The 11,963-nt window shown below is 44.2% G+C and overlaps 2 long non-coding RNA genes across 4 annotated transcripts in view; both read right to left on the bottom strand.

Annotated features, from left to right (window-relative positions):
* Positions 1 to 569: 569 nt before the first annotated feature.
* LOC119282558 lies at positions 570 to 3,921 on the bottom strand. Of its 3 annotated transcripts, XR_005138783.1 has the most exons (4): positions 3,525 to 3,921; positions 2,463 to 2,552; positions 1,314 to 1,429; positions 570 to 1,023 (listed from the first exon to the last, which is right to left on the bottom strand). It is a non-coding gene; the product is annotated as an uncharacterized LOC119282558 (long non-coding RNA). The 3 variants fall into 3 exon arrangements; XR_005138781.1 differs by lacking the exon at positions 3,525 to 3,921 and having other exon boundaries at positions 2,463 to 3,077; XR_005138782.1 differs by lacking the exon at positions 3,525 to 3,921 and having other exon boundaries at positions 570 to 1,012; positions 2,463 to 3,077.
* A 93-nt stretch (positions 3,922 to 4,014) lies between these two features.
* Positions 4,015 to 11,963, bottom strand: part of LOC119282557 — a 19,509-nt gene continuing 11,560 nt past the window's right edge. The window contains exons 4-7 of the long non-coding RNA XR_005138780.1: positions 5,743 to 5,842; positions 5,373 to 5,429; positions 5,068 to 5,115; positions 4,015 to 4,382 (exon numbers count right to left, since the gene is read on the bottom strand). This is a non-coding gene — a long non-coding RNA (uncharacterized LOC119282557). The remainder of the gene's footprint in view (positions 4,383 to 5,067; positions 5,116 to 5,372; positions 5,430 to 5,742; positions 5,843 to 11,963) is intronic.

The raw sequence follows: 11,963 nt of genomic DNA, 5'->3' as shown, positions 1-11,963 counted from the left end.
TCTATCTTTGCTCAGCCAAGACGGAAGAGGCACGTCACTGCGCCCACCAAGCTCGGGGGCCACACCACTCTCTACAATTAGTAGTTAACTAACGTATGCAGATGTTGACTGGGCGGCTTTCGATTAAATTTACTTAAATTTATGGAGGCTGACACTTGACAGGGAGGGACACGTATAAGGTCGATCTTTTGGCCTGACGAGGGGACGCCACGCAGCATATACGACCTGCCTTGGCATCCGGCCGTATCCATTTATACTAGATCGGGATCGTGCCCTGGCGCGGGGTGCCGGTCACAACGTTTTGATCAAAGAGATAACACTAACTTAATAGAAATCCAGGTATAGCATATGCGTTCATACAGGATAACAATAGAGCGAAGAAGAAACATTCAAATTGTGATAGGAAGCACACCTTGGCTACCACATGACATATGTTGTAAGCAATTCAAACTAATCCAAAAAAATAAAGCGCGCCAGCTACATGCCAAACACTTGGTATTTCATAAGAGGTACCAGCTAGCAGAACAACAGCTTGCATCCAACGCAATGTAATAAGTGCCTCTAATATATGTAGCTTCAACATTGATAAGTATGAGCAATTATACAAAAAAAGCCCTGCCAACGGCAAGGGAAGTATAATTATTAGAGTATACAAATGTTGTAGCAATGCTAGTTAGCATAGATGAGTAAATACATGAGCTTTACAAAATACAACAAAAAAGCTCATACCAGCGAGTAAGAAACAGGAGCCATCATTCTACATCAGTATATAAGTTAAAAATAAAGCCAAGTAGTTCATACCCTACATTGTAAAAATAGGTGTTACAGCAGTTGAGTTGTAGGGCCTTTGTCTTCGTTAATCAACGAACATGTACTGCGCTTGTAGATTATCATTTCTGAAAACTCCTACTTCCTCTTTCAACATCCTGAGGTGAAGCTAATGCAGCTCGTAGTGCCGGATACTTGAAAGGAAAGAATAGGTAGCATCCTCATGGCTTCATTCCTAAAGATACTGTGAAAGATCTACAAAAATTATTATAATTGGCTAACGAACCTAGGAAAGCTATACATCAGAAATGATGAAGTGGTGTTCTTAACCAAAAAAGGAACATATTTTCATAGAACAAATATATATCAGTAATAGCAACTCCTTGTGCACACAATGAGGGCGATTAAGGAATGCATTCCAGTCACTTTCAATATAAGGAAACAAAAAGTAGCAGCTATGATATTTGACAACGACAGGTAACCATCATAAGTAAGCTCATCACAAATGAAAGAGCTAATTGGAGCTCTAAGGAATATTCATGTACCTGAACAGTGCCCCTCGCACCTTCTGCTTCTGGTTCAGTAACCTGGTCCAAGGCAGTGGGGTTCTCCTTCACAACTGTTCATGCTCCTCCTGCTGAGTAGACTTCGTATCTAATCGCTGAACAAAGACTTCAGCAGATCAGCACAAACCAAGTAAACCAAGTTGCAGAAGTTAGGAAATCTGCACCTTGTCATGCACCAAATACCAACATGATTTCCACTTGAATGTCAAATTTAGTCTTAGCATTGTCATTCCAGTTTGGAAATACCATTGATCTCTAAGGGTTCTGAGCTTCTAATAATTATTATTTTGACAAAGCTACCACCTAATTAACAATTCAGACGACGAACTCTAACATCATGTGAAACTACATGAGATGACAAAATAATAAAATGATGGATCCATGCATGTTAGGAGCTAGGCGCAAATAAATATTGCCAGACCTGCAAACAAAACAACTTGAGAAACATCACTATTTCAAACCACAAGGCATACAGAAATATAAACAGGAACCTACAAAATCCTGAAACAACACACCCAGAAATGGAAGTGCAAAATTCACCCGATTCTTTACAATATACTATTTCTTAGAACATGACAAATGCTTATCATATTTAGTTTGTTACCACACATAAATTCGAACTTCGGTTATTCTGTTTAGGCATACAACCAAGAGCTGAAAGAAGTAAATCCTATAGGCTGAAAATATTGCAGATTCAAAAGCACATCCCATATTTTATTTCATACGAAGCATAGACATGAACTTTAACTATTTTATTTAAACATATGAACAGGATAAATCTATGTCCAGAATAAGCCTGAAAAAATCAACAGCTCGAGACATCCGTTGTCACCTGAAGTAATCTGACACCAAGCAAGGATCAACATTATTACTGATTCCATCCTTCTGACAATGTTTTAATGTTCACCGACCCAAAGACCCCTTGCAGGAAAACAATATATAGTGGCGCAACTGCATCAATACACTGATCAAAAAGGACAACCACAATCTATAAGCTACCGAGTTCACCATCCAACCTAAAACTCAAAGGCGAGCTTCACTTCTAGTCTGGCCTAGCGATGCAATCGGCGGCCTCCCATATCCGACGGCGACAACATGCAAGGATGGATGGGTGGAAGAGGGACTCACCTTGGGTTTGGGACCGTTAAGCTAGGGAGGCACTCGGTAGGCGCCTCGCGCGTCGGACCAGAGATGGTCCTAGGCTAGTTGAAGTGGTTTCTGAAAAGGAAAATCATAATATTACAAATTACAAGCTGTCCAAAGAAAAAGATTAGTTTAATTTGATGATCTGACAGAGTTACAACACTGGAGAAACTGGGATTTACAAAGTCAACTGGTACTAAATAATAAAGCAAAATCAGGTTATACATCGATTTCTTTCTGTTGTGAAAAGTCTATGTGTTCTGCATAACACTAAAATAACTACAAAATTGCACGATTAAAAACATCAAGCTTGTGATACACTAATCAGATTATCCCGATGGAGCTAAAACTTGTAATTAGAAATACTGGACTGGTGCAGGCTGCAGTAACCATCAACTAAAGTCGACCATTACTCCAAGATCAAAATGTGATAATCATAATATAAGTTTGCTTCATTGAAAAATTGATACATATTTGCTGTATTCTTGTGATAGCTATACTCGTTCATAAGATAACCAACATGTATTCTGACAAACTGATGTGTATTTTTATCTACTTTTTTGTGATCGGAACGTCCATTGAGGCAGGCAGGCGGACAGAGGCATACATGGGCTTTGTAGCGCTGGCCTGATGTAATGTAAATATAGAGGTGCCAACTGTTAGTCAGCTAGGAAAGAAGATGTGTTCATCAGAGCCTAGACTTCTCTTTTCCCCAACTCTGTAGCCAATTCAGATTGGAAAATCCTGAAAATTTCTTCAATCATCATCTACATCAGTTTATCTATTGCTTGCATCTGTATGTACATACTGACATGGAGTAACTCCTTTCTCAGTGCATAAGAGAATGAATTTAAAAAAAGGGTCATTTGGCGGTGACTCATGTGAGCTCTGTTCAAGCCAGTTGACCAGGGTTGCAGCAAAAGCATGTTTGGAGAAAGAAACCGTGCAGAGATATAGGTTAGAAACAAAGTAGAAGCCAATTTTTTAAGATAGAACATGGTAAGCAGGATGAGACTTTTTTCACTTTTCCTCTCTTAGGGGGCTTACCAGTTTTTTGCCGCAGCAACCTACTACCATGACACATGGTAGCAAGAAAATTTCATTCCCGCTGAAGTGCACACAAAGTATTAGCACAACTGGAGCAAAGATCACCAGATGAAAAAATGACATCATTATAGATAAAAAATAGGATAGGTGAATAAAATAATTCTTTCTCCTCAATCTGACATAGCAGAGCATGAGAAAACAGAAATAGTTACATAATTTGTCTGCTTTCCATACTACCTAGATAAGATTTGCTTGAAGGCAGAGTATGTAAGAAAGGAATACGTAGAAATTAGAAAACCAACATAAAGCAAACTGACATTGTTCTAACCTTACAAATTGAGGTGCAATAGTAAGAAAACTGAAACTTCTTACCATGTTGCTTGCACAAGTAGCAGGCTTTCCTAGGTCCGTATCAGTCCAAGAAATCAATGGGTAAATTGTGGCAACTGCTCTGCTCTGCTAATTGTGCGGAAGTATGAAGTTTGCAAATTCGACATCCAACAATGACGGGAGAACACTCTGAAGAAAACATAAATCCACAATGTGATCTCTACTGTCTGACAGCCAGTGGAGAAAGTAGATGGACAGCGCCATCACCAGCACAGACGTGGGGTTCATCACCAGCACTGACGGAGCTCTATCCAGGCTGCAAAGGCGACAACGCGGGGTTCATCTCCATCGCGCACATCCAGGGTCTGCCGGCGGCCGAATGCCCTGTCGAGCCGGCCCCGGTGCTCTGTCAAGGCTATTAGTGCAGTAGCAGGTCGCTGTGTACACCTGCTCGCTTGCTTGCTTCATGCCCTGTATCGCTCCTTGGTGTAGTATACATGCCGCCTACTTGTTGTCCCCATTCACACCCTACGCGCACATACACCAGCCACCAATTAACATATAAGAACACACACACACACACAAACACAAGAAGCCATGCACCGCATACTCTGCACACCCACGACAACATCTTCTACACACACTGAATTGACTACGTAGCAGCATAGAAAATAATTTTGTTGTCAAATTTCACTATATTATGGAAAGCATGATGAAAGAAACTTTCATGATTACAAATGCCTAATTATGTTTCCTATGGGCATCGGTTAAAAAGTCAAGAGTGGGGTTAAGATCACCATGAATATATAGCCTTCTTGCCATAACGTATCCTCAATCTAGTCAGTTGTCCTTTTTTGTGTGGGCGCATGAGACATAGCTTTGAGATTCATATTACTAAATTAAGCAGAGCAGACCACACACAAAAGCAAATGATAGTTTTTATTGGTAAATCATTTGGTCTGGGCGTATGGAAATACCCCATGGCTCTGGAGATGGAGGATGGCCACAACAATCAAAAGAAAAACATGCAGCTTTGACATTCAGTTGGTTCAGCGATGCTCAAAGTATATGATATAAAGGTCTGTGAATATCCAATACATAACCATGTTCACAAGAGTGAAAAGAGATAACAAAATCACTAACATCTGAGATCAACATGAATCCCTCTAACAATTTAGAAATAGAGAGAGGGGAGAAAGGGAGTCGGTCCTACCTTGGTGTTGTGCAACCTTCATCTTTCTCCACTTGCTGGCCTCCGCCGCTGCATCAAACCAAACCCTAGGTCAGGGCCAGGGGCGACGCGAAGACCGAGTAACTCAACTGGAAAAAAATTGAATTCACTCCAACCAAGCTCAACTCTTCAGGTGAATAAAATCAAATCTTTCAATACAATTTTCTTCAGGTTTTCTAGTTTTTCTTAGGAGACAACAAGTAACACAGCTGAACAAATTGAATCAAAGGGGATTAAGGGCTGCTGTAGTACAAGGAAAGAGAAGAGAGGAGGAGAGGGGGCCGGACCTCCATGGACATGCATATCGCCCCACCTCCCTTGCCATTATTCTTCAAGTAACACAACTGAACAAATGTTTATGGTTGCTTGTTATGATCACATCAATAATACAACAAATACATCAAGTACTCCAACCCTAACAGGGAAATGACACACTATCGTCTCATGTAAGGTTAAGTGTAGGTAAAAAAGAAAACAAGAGAATTCACGATTTCTTCAATTGTAAATTCATTTGAAAGCAAGTGGTAAACTGGTAAAGCTTTGGAGTCTTGCACAGGGTTGAAAATTTTAAGCCTCACATTCACAAGCAATCTTAAGGAGGGCCAACATAATTGAAACCAAGAAGAACTAAACAATATATCAGATAGAGAGAAATACCTGCACTGGCCAATGATGACACGGTGGCATGTTTGGGAATAATTATGAAAGGTTCCTATTCATCTTCACACGGTGGCATGTTTCAACAATAATTCTGCCCCTGATAGAAAGAATGCTAGCGAGTGAGCACTTCTTGTCAATGTATCTCTTTGAAATGAAATAAGTTAATAATCAGATTTCATCCTCCCTAGAATGGAGGAAACTAATAATTTGATTACATTCTTATAAGCAACATATTGCCTAAATAATTCTACAGGCTAGTTTGAGTAAGAGGGCACGAGGTGAGACACTCTCCATCCTGGAACCAACATGCTATAATTTCCACCCAAAAGAATATAGCACTACATATAGATATAGAGGTCTCGAGAGTTTACACACTACACACTGAGATTCTTGTTCACTTGTAGGTAGAGCAGCAGCATACCAAATAAGGAGGTGCACACAGATCAACAGACACAATCATGGTCACAAAATATCCACACGGGACATAACTCAAAAAAGGGAACAAAAATTGATGAAAAGGCAAAAGCAAAGAAGGCACCCAGAAAAAGGAAGAACATTATCAGTGTCTTGTTCCCATAAAGCATTACTGATCAATAAAATCAATCAAACAAATATTACCTAGATCCTCCTAAATTCGAAGAGAGGTAGCAAAGCAAAGAGAGACATTACTTTAGTGTCACTTACCAATATTGATAAATTTTATAAACTAAAATTATTATTATCACAAGTAATAACAGTTGTAATATAAATAAAAACGAGAAGGCGGCCAAAAGATAATTTGATTTCCTTCTAATTTTCCTGAGGTGAAGACAGACACGAACATGAGCAACCAAACTGAACCGGGCCAAACTTAACACTACTAGGAAAAAGGCTATAGATATGACTGATTCTAATGGCGCACCAGGTAAGTAGTGCGCCACTACTATATACTAATGACGCACATGTTGCTCGTGCGCCATTAGTGTGGAAAACACTAATGGCGCACCGTGCTCACGGTGCGCCACTACTATTGATTTTTTTCCCATTTTTTCATACAAACTAATGGCGCATGGATGGCAAAGTGGGCCATTACTAGTTAGAACTAGTAATGGCGCACGACCAAGACAGTGCGCCATTAGTATATTTTTTTTGTACTTTTTTGCAACCTACTAATGACGCACTATGCCAAAGTGCGCCATTAGTAGTTTAAACTACTAATGGCGTACTGTGCCACAGTGCGCCATTATCATAATTTTTTTTTAATTTTTTGCAAAACTACTAATGGCGCATGTCACTGTGGTGCGCCATTAGTATGTTGGGTTACTAATGGCGCATGGCTTAGTGGTGCACCATTAGTAATCTGGGACCAGCTCGATATTTTTGGACAGCCACACCTACACACTCACTTTCCCCACTTCATTCCCCCACCTCCTTCTCTAAGCTTGTCGGCTGCCTCCTCCTCCTCACCTCATTTGCACCATAGATTCATCAAAATTAAGTGGTGAAATTACCTTTTTTTTGATAGGTAAGTAAGGGGAAAGCTATCTTCATGTTGTAGATCTACTTTTTTTCTCCCTATCTCGCACTAACAACGTGCACATGCACTTTTTGTGGCCTAGCTAGATCTATGTATGTTTGTGGTGTTGCTTGTGTTTGTGGTGTTGCATATATGTTTGTGTTTGCAGGTACCGGTATTTGAAATGCGATAGTTGCCAATATTTTGCCGGAATGTTGATTCATTTCCGTTTCGGCGAGAATTTTAGCACTATGCATTCTTTTTGGTCCTATTTTTAGGGAAGGTCATGCCAAAATTTTTCTTGGTTCTAAAATATCGTTTTGCTCTACCCCGCAGGCGACCATGGTCCGCACGATGACCGAAGGCATCGTGAATAGGTTTTTGAGCTCTGTGAAGGCCGAGATGCTTCAAAAGAACGATACGGAGATAAGATGTCCGTGTCGAAGATGCAAGCTGAAGAGCCTTATTGCGGACCCGGATTCCGGGCAGGTGCGGGACCACCTGCTCTTGCGTGGTTTCATGGATGGCTATCGGTGGCAAGGTGATGAAGATGACTATGAAGTCGTCCATGGGGGCCGGGCAAGAAATGAGGAAGGGAAACAAGACAACCACCGCGGCGAGGGCGGGCGAGAAGACGAAGAATCTCCAGGACATGATCACGACGGTGATGATGTACACAATCATCATGTAGAAGATGTCATACATGATGATGAGGAAGATCAAGACGAAGGGCATGATCATGAAGATGAAGATGCCGGAGCAGACGATGATGGAGGCTGGGTGCAGGACCCTCATATTCAAGAGCTGCTTCGCAAGCAGACGGATAACGCAAGAGCTGCCGCCCGAGAGAAAGCCAAGCTGGATCAACTGGAGATAGACGTGGTTACTCCATTGTATGAAGGATGCAGGCCCGAGGATACCTGCCTGAAAGTAACGCTCATGGCTCTGGAGATGAAGGTAAAACACAAAATGACCGACGCATGCTTCGACGAGAACATGTCATTCTGGCACAAACGTCTTCCCAAGGGGAACAAGTGCCCGACCAGTTTCGAGGAGGCGAAGAAAATCATGTGTCCTTTGGATTTACCGCACGTGAAATGCCATGTGTGCATAAACAATTGCATCATTTATCGGGACGAGCACGCGGAGTCTACCATATGTCCGGTGTGCCGCGTCACTCGATAAAAGAAGAGGAAGAAAGCTCCTCGAAAATCGGTGTGGTACTTTCCGATCACTCCTCGTCTACAGCGGTATTTCACAAACCCTAAGGTAGCAAAGCTCCTGCGTTGGCACGCGGATAGGGAGGAGAAGAAGCGGGAAGATGACGGAAATAATCCGGAGATAAATAAAAAAGACAAGGTGCTGAGTCACCCTAAGGATGCGAGCCAGTGGCAAGCGTTGAACTTCGAATACCCAGAATTTGGGAAGGATCCAAGGAACATCGTGCTGGGCGCGAGCACCGATGGAGTCAATCCGTTTGGCAGCCAGAGAAGCACACATAGCACCTGGCCTGTGTTTGTGTGGATGTACAACCTTCCCACCTGGTTGTGCATGAAGAGGAAGTACATTCACATGAGTATGCTAATTGAAGGGCCAAAACAACCAGGGAACAACATCAATCTGTATCTGGGGCTACTGAAGGAGGAGCTAGACACGCTGTGGAAAACGCCAGCCAATACGTGGGATGCCGCAGAGAAAGAATATTTCCCTATGAGAGCCGCACTGCTCACGACGGTGCACGACTTATCTCGGTTACGGATATCTCGCGGGGGAGGTAGTCCACGGATTTTTTGGATGCGTAAGGTGCATGGATGACACAATGTATCGCCAGCTAGATAGAGATCCTGGGTCTTCGAAAACCGTGTTCATGGGACATCGAAGGTGGCTTCGCGACGATGACCCGTGGAGGAAACGCAAGGATCTGTTCGATGGTGAAACCGAACCCCGAAAACGCCCGTGTACGAGGAGCGCCGAGGAAATAGACGAGCTATTGAAAAATTGGAAAGACTGCCCACTGCCGAGAAAAAGGCGCCAGAGCCGGGAAAAAAAGCGAAAGGCACCAGAGCCGCTGCTGAAGGTATGGAAACGAGGTCTGTTTTCTGGGACTTGCCGTACTGGAAGATCCACCGTGTGCCTCACAGCCTTGATGTCATGCATATCACGAAGAATGTGTGCGAGAGTCTGCTTGGTACCCTGCTCAACATGCCAGAGAGGACCAAAGATGGGCCGAAAGCAAGGGCAGACTTGAAATCAATGGGCATCAGGCAGGAGCTTCACGCTAATGATGATGATGATGATGATGATGATGATGATGATGAGACAAAGCAGGACACAGAAAGTCGTCGCAAAGGCAAAAAGGCCAAGAAGACCGGAAATGACTACCCTCCCGCGTGCTTCACTCTAAGTCAGGAGGAGATCGAGCATTTTTTCACCTGCCTCCTAGGAGTAAAACTTCCTTACGGTTACGCGGGGAAGATAAGCAGATACCTAGACCCAGCGAAGCAGAGGTTCAGCGGGATGAAGTCTCACGACTGTCACGTGCTGATGACGCAGATACTTCCAGTTGCAATCCGTGGGATCATGGACGCGCACGTCCGTGAAACGCTATTTGGCCTATGCAACTTTTTCGACGTCATATCTCGAAAGTCGATTGGCGTGAGGCAACTCAGAAGGCTACAGGAAGAGATCGTGGTGATACTATGCGAGCTTGAGATGTACTTCCCGCCCGAATTCTTCGACATTATGGTGCATCTGCTGGTCCATATCCTGGAGGATATCATCCAACTCGGGCCGATGTTCCTGCACAGCATGATGCCGTTCGAAAGGATGAATGGTGTCATCAAAGGATACGTTCGGAACATGTCACGTCCAGAGGGAAGTATAGCCAGGGGCTTTCTGACCGAAGAGTGCATCTCCTACTGCACGAATTATCTAGGCATCGAGAACCCCGTTGGTCTGCCCGTCAACAGGCACCTCGGCAAGCTCGCTGGATGGGGTCACCATGAGGGTCGCCGCGAAATGCATGTCGACTACGAGGGTCGACTCGCCGACTTTGAAAGAGCAAACCTAGTCGCGCTACAACACATAGACGTGGTCGATCCTTGGGTAGTAGAGCACAAAACCTTTATTGAGAAGATGTACAATGACCGAGGCCAACAGAGGACGGACGGAGATATACTCAAAGAGCACAACTCATGTTTCACGCGTTGGTTCAAGCAGAAGCTTCTGTCGTACCCTTTACATGAGGATTCTTCCGTGGAAGAACAACTCATATTCGCCTTGTCACAGGGCGCCGAGAACAACCTGATGACCTATGAGGCGTACGATATCAACGTCTACACATTCTACACCGAGGACAAGGACATGAAGAGCTATGGTTATTAGAACTCCGGGGTAACGATGGAATCCTACACCGGCAACAACAAGGACAGATACTACAGAAGGATCGAGGAGATCTGGGAGCTGAGCTACGCTGGAGAGAAGGTCCCGATGTTCCGTGTCAGATGGGCCAAGAGCGTCCTAAAAGAAGATCGGTATTTCACCACCATGGTTATACCCGAAGCCAAATCCAAGACCGCGGGCGCAAACGTCACCGCGAAAAATGAGCCATGGGTACTGGCTTCCCAAGTGGACCAATGCTTCTTCATTACCGACCCGTCAAAGCCCAGTCGTGTTGTCGTGAGGAGAGGCAAAAGGAAGATCATCGGAATGGATGGAGTAGCCAATGAGCAAGACTTCGACAAGTACGGCGACCCGAAGATCGAACATGATGACGACGATGAAGTAGCAGCACACACCACAAGAAGAAGCAGGACCACCCTACCTAAAGGACGTCCGTTCCACAGAAGAACTCCATTTGCGAAAAAGAAGGGCAAGAAGATTGTGAACAGATAGCTAGCTAAGATCGATTGTATTTAAATCGTAGTCTTCATTTCTCGATTGTATTTCATAGGCACTTTTTGATATCATGAATATTTTTAAATTTCATGCGCACTTTTTGAATTCATGAGGACACTTGATCTCGATCCCCCTCCATCTCGATCTCGATTCCCCCTCCATCTCGATCTCGATCCCCCTCCATCTCGATCCCACCCGCACCCTCCCCCGCTAGCTCCACCGCCGCCGACGACCCACGCAACCCTCCCCCGCTCCACCGCCGCCGACGAGCATATTTTTTAAAAAATTATTACTGTTTTTATAAAAGAATATTACTGCTATGATTTAAACAAGTTTGAACATATTTAAACACAAATAAATATCAAACAGCATTTAAAATGCATAAAAAAATATTGGGGAGCCTGGGAATCAAACCCAGGACCTCTTGGTGTGTGTGCTGCATGCTGACCAGTCGAGCTAGTGGGAGGGTTCTGATGTAGATAGGGTTAGGTAGTATATAACCTGACAAGTCGGGCTAGATTAAAACAAAATTCTAATGGCGCACCGAGGGGAGGTGCGCCATTAGAATAGTCGTACTTATGGCGCACGAGGGGGTGGTGCGCCATTAGAACCCTCCCCCCACTCCACCTACTGTCCTCGCACTATGTCCTCCCTCCCTCCCTCGCCAGATTCCCCTTGATCAACCCCAACCGTACGCCGCCGCCGCAGCCGCCGCCTCCGTCCGCCGCAGCCGCCCACGCGCCCCCGCCGCCTCCCTTTCCCCTTCCTCCCCCTCGAGCACTGCCTTCCCCCGAGCCCCGCCTCCCCCGTGAGCGCCGCCCCCTCC

The sequence above is a fragment of the Triticum dicoccoides genome, chromosome 3B, assembly GCF_002162155.2.
Source record: "Triticum dicoccoides isolate Atlit2015 ecotype Zavitan chromosome 3B, WEW_v2.0, whole genome shotgun sequence".
NCBI lineage: Eukaryota > Viridiplantae > Streptophyta > Magnoliopsida > Poales > Poaceae > Triticum > Triticum dicoccoides.
This window is presented reverse-complemented; position numbering and strand designations above follow the sequence as displayed.